The sequence below is a fragment of the Hesperophylax consimilis genome, unplaced genomic scaffold, assembly GCF_061612785.1.
Source record: "Hesperophylax consimilis isolate HC1 unplaced genomic scaffold, BYU_Hcon_1.0 scaffold_32, whole genome shotgun sequence".
NCBI lineage: Eukaryota > Metazoa > Arthropoda > Insecta > Trichoptera > Limnephilidae > Hesperophylax > Hesperophylax consimilis.
Window position 1 is genome coordinate 2,199,274 of NW_028301262.1, and position 10,599 is coordinate 2,209,872.

The following is a 10,599-nucleotide window of genomic DNA, read 5'->3' on the forward strand; positions in this document are numbered from 1 at the left end:
TTCTGCCGCCTGATGGTTTTTTGTGTGATAGCATCCCCAATTGGGGGATGTTGTGAGACAGAAGTTATGGAAGGAGATGGGGAAGAGGAAGGTGGTGAAGTACTTGGCTATTCACTTGTGTTTGGTGAACAGATCTTTCCGCATTCTTTCCAGGTTCTTTCCGCATATTTACATCTCATTAAAATGTTGTTACGACAAAGCCCCAAAAGGTTCGATTATGGGGTCCTTTTGGAGAAGGTTTGGTGGACGTTTAATATGTATATTTCAATTCTGATCATTGAAATATACATATTGAAAAATGCATAGGTATTCTCGTTCTTCCCTGTATATTGTATACATTACTTGTTTTGTTTTTATCTTTTTATATATGTTTTTTCAATTTATCTATTTCTAGTAAAGTGGCTATTTTAGATCTAGTCACTATACATAATGAAATCATTTCAAGCAATGTTCAATTTTGAATGGTGGTCTGTCACCAGGGCGATACTGAGAGTATCACTCTGGAACGAGGCATACTGGTACTATATATATTGATTTGTTTAAATTATATAAAACCAATATAAAATTTACTTATTTTTATTGCAAGTAATAAATAAATAATTTTTTTGTTCTATAATTTATTTCCCTCCCAACTATTTTTTTACAAAACCCAACTTTTTGGTATAAAAATCATAAGATTTTAATAAAATACTTTTTGCTTTAAAACCACGAGTTTTTAATAATTTTTAGAACCGACCGGTTTCGCTTTACTCATGCATCTTCAGGGTACAAATTACTACTTGTGGTTTTAAAACTAAAAGTATTTTATTTTATTTTATTAAACATATCAAACCACAAAGTGATTGCTTTCTACAATAATATAAAGATTTTAATTACCGTTCTAAGCTCCTACAAGTTTGACATGAAAGGTTTCATAACCATCATCATAAACTTTGCTAGGTTAATTCACCCGGTGTGTACTGAGCTTAAACGCTGTCAAATCACGTATTCTGGAGGAAAAATGTCAAAATAACACGGAATTTAAGCAATTTACAAAGTATTTTCTGAAAGATTAGTAATATGTACTGCTATTATATATATCTTATTTAAAACCCTGTTTCTTGTTTTACTATCCAATATAAAAACATGGTCATAAATATCCAGTATTAGATCTCAATTATATAAAAAGCTTCGCTTCGATTTTGACATTGTGAAATAGACTATATGTATTATACTATTCAATTCGTTAAAAAAAGGCAAAAGAAAAAGACTCGAAAAAGTAGCTATCACGGCAGTTTCAAAGTAACAAACACGCAGGATTCGCGCGACTATAAAGTTAACGATTTTTTATATTTTTTCTATAAATCCTACAAAAATGAAACAAACGGCAAAATACAGGTTAACTCATTGGCTATATAGCACCATAACAAGTTTGTATGACTCCATGTAAAAAATCTAAGTTATGTTTTTTTAAATGTTGGCGAAAAATTAAAAAAAATGATCGTCTGGATATCTCGAGCAATCGAGGCAAAATTATTTATGTCGCGTTGTCACTCCAGTGGATAATAAACATAAATGATTAATTATAAATATATATTAATATCGAAAATATTCAGGAATTTCACCTTAAATTAAAAAATTACCTTAAACTATTTTAAGTCCAAAATACGTTCACTACTTACATCTAGAAGTAATATTGTTTAAATCTTGTGTTGTTTCTTAATAATTTATTTACATTAATACTAACGTATATATAATTGAACTAGAATTCCCTCACCAAACACAAGAGCAATGTCTCTTTATGGTGAGGAAAGGCTACTTTAATTTCTATTGTTTTATATCTTGTTTATATCCTGTATACTTATCTATGTAAAAAAATATTGTTTTCAAATATTAAATAAAAAAACTGTGAATATTAATATTTTTCCGAAATTAAATCGCTAATTTTGAGATGTGTATTGACTACACAGCACCGGAACGCGTTGATTTTTTTAGCACAGTAAGGTAAAGGTTAGGAGTGATGTGCACTACGTGCGATGTTGACAACGTAGATATTATAGTCACGCGTAATCCTACAATTTCATTTCCGATTGTGTTTTGCTGAACAGTTATGGTTATGACAGCGCTTTGTCAGATGGGACTTTGTGGTCTTGGGTGACATTTCACCTATGTTTTAGGCTAATGAATTGAATTTTCGGTAGGTTGCGAAGCAGAATTATATTGTCTATAGGCGCGCCTTTTTTTAAATTTCTTCTATTCTTTGTCGATGGTGTGGTGGGCCGTCACCGATGCCAGATTGTCTTAAAATTTGCCAGATCTAAGGTTAAAATCTTGACCAAACCAATTCTATAGAAGGTCGAGTTGTCAATCTTTATGAATTAATGCTTTTGTGCTAGGACCCGGGATCTCTGTTTTACTTCAACTTATTGTATTGTATTTAATATTATTAAATTTTGTTTGCTTGGAATATTCTGTCAAAACAATGATATCTTATATGAAACTGATATTTGAAATAAGGGATACCTACATATAGAGACTATCTTGACCTTGAAGTTGACACTTCTTGTCTGTTGATCTAATCGATAATTTTAATGCTTTCGTGTGCTCATAGGATTACGTTACAACTATGTTTGTTTCAGGTATATAAATTTGTTTGTGCGTTTACCAATTACCAAACCCTGCAACAGCGGTGCCATGGATCTAGTAAATCCAGAAACTGTTTCCATCAAAACGGAACCAGGGCCCCAGGAAGAAGGCGGAGGTGAAATGCCCTACACTTATATGGATTTCGACCTCCCAGATGTAAAGAAAGAATGTTTGCGATATGCGGAAAGTACTCAGACAGCCAGTGAGTTGCATTGATTATGTTAAATAAATTGTATTAGACCGGTCGGTGGCTGAGTTGACATCGCGCTTGGGTCCCACCCAGGCGTAGTGTGTTCAATTCCTCGACTGGATAAGTCTTCCATCACAACATAAGCAACTTTTTCCACTTACTGTGGTGGTAGTTCGAGATTTTCAAATGTTCTCAGATTTTTCGTAACCCGGGAATGTTTGTTTCTTTGATAAAAAAATAAAAATACAAGTCCATTTTGGATTGCCATGGCGACAGAAAATTATATGTGTGTTAACGCTGTCCTCTTAAGTGGCAGTTATTTTAGTTTTTACCAGTTTTTTTTTATCTCTGCCGGAAACAGCCAAAGTTTTGTGTGTTACGTTTAGTTTTTATTATTTTATGTTATGAAATTTTGGTAATATTGTCTTTTTTGTTCTTAAATCCATTTTGTAATTTTGTGTCTCAATTTATTTTTGTTTTCCTCGATTTTATTTTCAAGTGTTAGACTGTTGAAAGCTTTTATAGCATGGTATTGATAGTGTATTTGTCCAAAACTTGTATTTACCATCGGAGTTTTTATGTTTTCTGTGTACGCTTGTCTAACTGTTCTGTTAGTGATATTTTGTGCATGTTGAAATTTGTTTTTTTGGTCAAAAATGTAGTTTAGTAGTGTTTTAACGTATAATTGGCGTATATCTAGTATGTCACAACTGTTGAATATTCGGTCTGTATCAGTCAGTCTATGTTTTTTTAATATTACCTTTCAGATCGGTTTCTGTGCGATTTATAATGAATCGATGGCCGAGTTTGTTGCTCTTCCCCAAGCATTTATTCCATATTTTATAAATGAGTGGCAAAGTGCCAAGTATATTGTTTTCAATTGTTTTATTTTATATATATTTCTTATGTTTAGAAAAATATGTATTGTTTTGAGGTGTTTATTTGTGATTTGTTTGATGTGACCATACCCTACGATCACGGAAGCCGCCAATGCTTACAATAAGTGCTCGATTCCTCAAGTTTCCACCTCATCCTCATTCGTTAAAAATACATATTGATGGAAGAAAACATCATTCCATTGAATTAAAACAACAACTCCATACTGAAAGTGCTCAAGAGCAAATGCTTATTCCTTCTGAAGCGGACATTCGGGGTCGTTCTTATTAATTTTCTTAAAATTGCCTTGAACTCTCTTCACTTATTTCTCACTTCTGCAGGGTTAATCAATGATTTATTTTATTGTTTTTGTTTAAGGTTTTTTTAAATGAGTTTAAAATCGATGATCAATGTACGTTCATGTTGTTTTATAGCTTGCATTAATGTGGAGACTATTACCGTCAAGGAGGAACTCGGACGCCGAGAAGATAATGATGGGGGATTCTCTTGTATGGAAGTTGACATAGACCTGCCGGATGTAAAAAAGGAATGCTTAGAACGCTTTGAAAGAATTGTCCAGTCCGGTAAAAACACTTTTTTTTCCTAATTTTAACAATTCTGCCATCGTTGTTATCAATTACTGTGCTTTCTTACGCCAAGTGTAGATATTAAGTCGTATTATGCTTTTATTATCGTATTACTTTCTTTTTTCTACAGATCAGAAGACGCATCCTCTGGAGAAAAAAATATTTTGTCCTCATTGTACCTATTCCAATTCTCATAAGTCGAATTTCAAAAGGCACTTACGCATCCATGTTGGAAAAAAACATTTGTCATGTTCGGTGTGCAACAATTTATATTCTCGAAAGAGCAAACTGACGAGACACATGCTGACTCACGGTGGAGAAAAACCTTTTTCATGTTCCGAGTGCAATTATTCTTGTTCTAGAAGTGGCCATCTGAAGAGCCACATGCTGACTCACAGTGGAGAAAAACCTTTTTCATGTTCTGAGTGCAACTATTCATGTTCTCTTAAGGGCCATCTGAAGAGCCACATGCAGACTCACAGTGGAGAAAAACCTTTTTCATGTTCTGAGTGCAACTATTCGTTTTCTCTTAAGGGCAATCTGAAGAGCCACATGCTGACTCACAGTGGAGAAAAACCTTTTTCTTGTTTCAAGTGCAACTATTCATGTTCTCAAAGGGGCTCTCTGAAAAGACACGCGATGACTCACAGTGGAGAAAAACCTTTTTCGTGTTCCGAGTGCAGCTATTCATGTTCTGATAAGGGCAATCTGAAGAGACACATGCTGACTCACAGTGGAGAAAAACCTTTTCTTTGTTCTGAGTGCAATTATTCATGTTATCAAAGGAGTTATCTGAAGAGCCACATGCTGACACACAGTGGAGAAAAAGCTTTTACATGTTCTGAGTGCAATTATTCTTGTTCTAGAAGTGGCCATCTGAAGAGCCACATGCTGACTCACAGTGGAGAAAAACCTTTTTCATGTTCTGAGTGCAACTATTCATGTTCTCTTAAGGGCCATCTGAAGAGCCACATGCAGACTCACAGTGGAGAAAAACCTTTTTCATGTTCTGAGTGCAACTATTCGTTTTCTCTTAAGGGCAATCTGAAGAGCCACATGCTGACTCACAGTGGAGAAAAACCTTTTTCTTGTTTCGAGTGCAACTATTCATGTTCTCAAAGGGGCTCTCTGAAAAGACACGCGATGACTCACAGTGGAGAAAAACCTTTTTCGTGTTCCGAGTGCAGCTATTCATGTTCTGATAAGGGCAATCTGAAGAGACACATGCTGACTCACAGTGGAGAAAAACCTTTTCTTTGTTCTGAGTGCAATTATTCATCTTATCAAAGGAGTTATCTGAAGAGCCACATGCTGACACACAGTGGAGAAAAAGCTTTTTCATGTTCTGAGTGCAACTATTCATGTTCTCAAAGGGGCACGCTGAAGAGACACATGCTGACTCACAGTGGAGAAAAACCTTTTTCGTGTTCTGAGTGCCACTATTCATTTTCTTGGGAGGGCTATCTAAAGATGCACTTGCTGACTCACAGTGAAGAAAAACCTTTTTCATGTTCCGAGTGCCACTATTCGTTTTCTTTTAAGGGCAATCTGAAGAGCCACATGCTGACTCACAGTGGAGAAAAACCTTTTTTATGTACTGAGTGCAACTATTCATGTTCTCTTAAGAGTAATCTGAAGAAACACATTCTAACTCACAGTGGAGAAAAACCTTTTTCTTGTTCCGAGTGCCACTATTCGTTTTCTCGGAAGGGCAATCTGAAGAGCCACATGCTTACTCACAGTGAAGAAAAACCTTTTTCTTGTTTCAAGTGCAACTATTCATGTTCTCAAAGGGGCTCTCTGAAAAGACACGCGATGACTCACAGTGGAGAAAAACCTTTTTCATGTTCCGAGTGCAATTATTCATGTTCTCAAAATTGCCATCTGAAGAGCCACATGCTGACTCACAGTGGAGAAAAACCTTTTATTTGTTCTCAGTGCAATTATTCATGTTATCAAAGGAGTTATCTGAAGAGCCACATGCTGACACACAGTGGAGAAAAAGCTTTTTCATGTTCTGAGTGCAACTATTCATGTTCTCAAAGGGGCACGCTGAAGAGCCACATGCTGACTCACAGTGGAGAAAAGGCTTTTTTATGTTCTGAGTGCAACTATTCATGTTCTCTCAAGGGCAATCTGAAGAGACACATGCTGACTCACAGTGGAGTAAAAGCTTTTTCGTGTTCCGAGTGCCACTATTCATTTTCTCGGAAGGGCTATCTAAAGATGCACTTGCTTACTCACAGTGGAGAAAAACCTTTTTCATGTTCTGAGTGAAATTATTCATGTTCTCAAAGGGGCCATCTTACGAGGCACATGCTGACTCTTGAACTTACTTCTGAACTTTTTCTTGTTCTGAATGCAACTATTCATTTTCTCAAAGCGGCACACTGAAGAAAGAAATACTGACTCACAGTGGAGAAAAACCTTTTTCATGTTCCGAGTGCAATTATTCATGTTCTCAAGTGGCCATCTGAAGAACCACATGCTGACTAACAGTGGAGAAAAACCTTTTTCATGTTGTAAGTGCAACTATTCATTTTGTCGAATGGTCTCTCTGACGAGACACAATCTTAAACACCATGGAGTAAAACGATCTACACACGAAATAATTTACAATCGTTAGTAAAGCTAAGGTTAAGAAGCTTCATTTTATTTTATATTTTTTGAAAGCAGCTCTGCAACTCACACAGCTCGTGCATCTGAGAACGTTAAAAGTGTATCTCAATTTTGAAGAAAAAGTGAAAATACGGCCAACAAGAACGAAACTATTTACGTGGTGAAAAACGATAATGCCGGCCTATTGGCCGTGTCTTATTCAAATTAAACTAAATGACTAACATTTCTCAAAAAAAATACTCAATATCAAGACCAAGCTATCCTGGTTTAATAGCCAGAAATGATAAAAATCTACTACATCGCAACCAATTAGCTGACTCTCGCAGTGAACTCGAGCCGGGGATGTTGCACGATGAAACTGATCTCTCAAACAAATATATTTATTCATCATCAAAGTTTCGTTTAACGACAGCGGATGCACTGTAACCGAAGGTACATAAAACTGAAACATACCCATTATTCTCACTAAATATTGTATTCATATTCGTTTTTTAAGACATCTTCTGAAAGTAAAGCAAAATGGGTGAATTGTTATTAACATTGTGAATTTGATTTTTGGAATATGGTTATATTATTTCATTTGTGTTTGTTGTCTTTGATTTTTTAATGCTTTATTCTTTGTACCTTCGAGCCTTTCAGATAATTATTGTGACAATAATAATACTTCATCAGTTTTCGAAATGGTACAAAAAAATCTAATTATTATTCCACGTACCCACCTTCCTATGATAGTCAGCGAAAAATAATAAATTAATGTTATAACATATAAGTGCACATATTTCAACTCGATTATATAATCATTATAATTAACACTATAAAATAGAAGTAGGCCGAGTGGCCCAGTTGTAGCATTGTGAACCATGTCATTTTACTTACTTCATTATTAATTCTCTTTTTCTTAATAAATGTAAATTTTAATTTGTTTATACATGTTTTTTTGAAATAATCATATTTCCTCAAATCATTATTGATTACAAACACTTTATATTTTTCATGTTGATGCTCACCACTCTTTTAACTACAAGCACTTGCTTCTATAGAAGAAAAACATTTAAAAAATGAATAGCGGTGAAGAGTTAGTTGACGAATTATTTTAGTTTACATAAATGATTATACTCTGTAAATTGAATAATTATTTAATTTAAGAATAAAAATTGTTTAAGACAAATATTCATCTTATAATATCTTGTTGTAGGCACCTATAATCTTTTAGTATTTTATGTACAAATTTTTAAAATAATAGCGAATCCATCAGTATAAGTCACACTTTTTAATTATTAATGTTAGTTATTGTGGTGAATGTATGTCTGTCGGTATGAAAGAGATAGGCATATCTGAGTGGGACAGCATGACCGAGACGTATTAAAAGGCATGTCTGTTGTAACTCGTCCTCTCTTCATTAGCAAACTTTTATACTGTCCATTGTATCAATACTTGTAGCTACTTGAATAAAACCAAATAGTAACGGAGTACCCACATACTTTTATTACAAAGAAATCTGGATGATCAGCACGGAAAATCACCACAGTTAATATCACCAATATTTTTAATAAAAAAGTAATATAATTTTCAAAATTTTATTTATATGTCAGATGTAAAAAAAATCACAATTTATCGCAAATTTAGCCCCGAAAGATCAACATCAAGGGAAATCAATAACAACCCAAAAAGTTTTAAATTGCTAAGAAAGACTCTTTTAAAATGAAAGCGTATTTTTAATTAATTAAAATAAATGTTCCCATATCGAATTATGGATTATGCTTTAAGGCAACTATTAATAGGGACTGTCTATTGACTGTTTTTTTGTAATAAATCTCGTTAAGTAGTTATTGGTTTTTAAGTTGTTATCCCAAAATATCATTATTCCATTCGTCCATAAGACCATAGTGCTCATCAAAATATACGAAAGATGTATTGCGAAGGTTAAAGATGTGTTCGGTGTCAACCCTTTAAATATTAGGAAACCAAATTCGTAGATGCTTGGGACCAAATTTGGTCTCCTAATAATTAACGGGTTGAAATTTAACTGTGTAACATTTTGTAATAGATTCATTCTGTTGCGGGGATAAAACTGTTGTGAATAAATTTTGACAATATTTTATACATCACTCAAGTAATTAATCATAACAGACACAGCAAGCATTACTTAATTAATCGTGGCGCGAAAGGATTAAGTTTTTTTGATTGCCTCGTTAAAGATAATATATGTAGTAGACTGCCTGGGTTATATCAGTTGCGAATGCATCGAGAATCATCCAGGGGGTAGGTAGATGGGCAGTACCTACGGTGTGCTCTAGTACATTCCCATGCTATTCAATTTGCACCAAAGAACGTTGCCGAACATTTTAGTTACTAACGCTACAATATGTTTCCGAGTAGGACTTAAAACCGTTGACGAACTGGCAACGTCGCTTTTCAACCGTTTACCTCCGCCTGATGGCTCGTCAGTTTGCTTCGGTGCCGATAGTCGAGCGGTTGTGGAGTTGTGCGTGCCGTGTCTCAAAAATCGTCAAAAGTAAGTTTTTAACGTTTTTTTACGATGCCTATATTTTGATAATGGTTTTGTATTTTGCTTTAATTAAATGTGTTTCGAAAGCTCATTAACTAACGATTTATTACATATGTTTGGTACAATTGAGTTTTTTGTATTTGCTTCTTGATTGTTGATTAAATAAAAAATGGGAGGTTTTTTCGGACTGAGGAGATTTGAAACAGACTGTTTCAACTCTCCTCGTTTTCAATTTTATTTGTTTATTATTTTACGGGCACAAAATAAAATGTTTTTTTTGTTGATTCAATTTGTTTATTTTGTTTCAGAATGCCTACTTTTTATGAAAGAAAGACTGCCAGAGGTATGACGAGTCTCGAAATATATGATCTCTCAGAAGAAGAAGTAACTTTGCGACAGAAAAGTCTCCGTGACGCGGCTTCGAGTTACAACCTGAACCATACCTCCCTCTACAGGTATATTACAAAAAAACTGCTTATGAAACTAAGGAAATGCTGCTCCAACGATTGGATATCCGAAAAGACCGTTTTTTAAATCTTCAATTTACCGGCTACTCCTCCTCAAATCAGCTACGAAACAGAAGACGTACCCAAGTCTGCAGAAAACTCTGATAAGAATTCACCTGATCTGGCGATATCTGAAGTAATGCTTAATACTTTCACGATGCCTTCAACCACTGAGGATATAATACCTATAGCATCTACATCACGAGATACTTCAGTTACCGTGACAGCAATTCCATTCTCACCTGCAACTCTTAGACCCTTGCCAAAAGCTCCACCAAGGAAAGGAAATCAAACAAACAGACGCAAAGTGAAATCCGCTGTGTTAACCGACACTCCCGTAAAGAATGAACCAGCTGCAATCGAAGCAGCTAGAACGACTAAGAAAAATGTGAAAAAACCTAGCTTTAAAGAAACAAAAACAACAAAGAGATCAAAACCAGGCACTAAAATTAAAAAGGTCAAGGTTGTCAAGAAACGAAGAGGAAACGAAGACAATGCAGAAGAATAAGAATCCATTTGCCTTTATTGTTTAGAGCCATATTCAAATAGCAGAGCCAAAGAAAACTGGGTGCAATGTCTGGAATGCAGCAACTGGGCTCATGAAGCTTGCACTAGTGGGGAACTTTCTTATGTTTGCCACAACTGCTTTTCAGACTGACGTTTTTTATTTTCATAATATTTTTATTT

At 34.7% G+C, this 10,599-nt stretch overlaps 1 long non-coding RNA gene across 1 annotated transcript; it reads left to right on the plus strand.

Moving 5' to 3' along the window:
- The first annotated feature begins 2,579 nt into the window (after window positions 1-2,579).
- LOC149409286 (uncharacterized) lies at window positions 2,580-4,949 on the plus strand. Its single transcript, XR_016305216.1, has 3 exons — window positions 2,580-2,827; window positions 4,126-4,275; window positions 4,409-4,949. It is a non-coding gene; the product is annotated as an uncharacterized LOC149409286 (long non-coding RNA).
- The last annotated feature ends 5,650 nt before the right edge of the window (window positions 4,950-10,599 follow it).